Genomic DNA, 1119 nt, shown 5'->3' on the forward strand with positions numbered 1-1119 from the left:
GCGCAACTCGTCATTTACAGCGTCTCCTACTATATTCACACGGACATAGCCCTGTCATAGTATTGGACCGCATCTCGTTTCAGATCTGGGATCACTGGGCTCGCCTGTCGTTATGTTGAGCGGGCCGTCTTTTCGGAGGTCGCTTTAAAGGACGACTAGTGTATAGTAAACTTTAAACATAAAAAAAGTACTAATTTTCAATAAAAAGTTTTTATTTTCCATTATTTAAAATTTTTTCACCGTTTGTAATAAAATAATTATTAAAATTTGGATAAAAATGCTCTTCAATTAATCTCTGAAAACCAAAACAAAACAGAATTTTTTTTTAAATGTTTAATTGTGTATAATTATAAAAATTTCCTTAAGATCTTCCAGATTCTTTTATGTCAAATTTTAATTAAAGCATCCCAAATTCATCTAGCCAGTTTACGAACGAGATTATAGACAATGTAAGCGAAATTACCATGGAAATAGGAAACATGTGACTAGGCATGCCATCCTAACTTTGGCGAGCGGGGTTGAATCCACGGGAGGTGGGAGAATTCCATGAGTGGGGAGAGCCGCCATCTTACGATGTGACATTTGATTATGCGCACGAGCATTTTTGTCAACAAAATGCATGAAAATATAAACATGTGGGCGCTGCCATGTTTGTCACGGGACATCAAAAAGCGGCCGACCACCCCCGTCATTGCATCACCCTCGCAATGGCATGCCTAGTCCCTTGTTTCCTATGTCCATGTCTGCAGCCCTATCCGACTCTCCGTCTTTCAGCTATACAAGTTTCGGACCTTATTGCTATCAGATTATATGTGCTAAATATCGCCACATGACGAAACTATTCTCGCACATGGCCCTACTTTAACATGCCGCTAAATGGGAAATTTTCTTGAGAACAATAATATTTATATGATATTTTATTAAATGTAAGCCTAAAATGTTTGAAAGAGTACAACATTTTAAAGCGGTTGATTCGAGTAACAATAAGTATCAAAATCGAGTGGGTGAAAATAAAGAAAAATATGGTAAAGTGCATTGCTCCAAAGTGTCAATCTAGCTACCATTCGAGTCGCGATAACGGTGAAAAAATTCATTTTTTCAAAATGCTTCGATATTTAG

Source organism: Belonocnema kinseyi, chromosome 7 (genome assembly GCF_010883055.1).
Source record: "Belonocnema kinseyi isolate 2016_QV_RU_SX_M_011 chromosome 7, B_treatae_v1, whole genome shotgun sequence".
Taxonomy (NCBI): Eukaryota; Metazoa; Arthropoda; class Insecta; order Hymenoptera; family Cynipidae; genus Belonocnema; species Belonocnema kinseyi.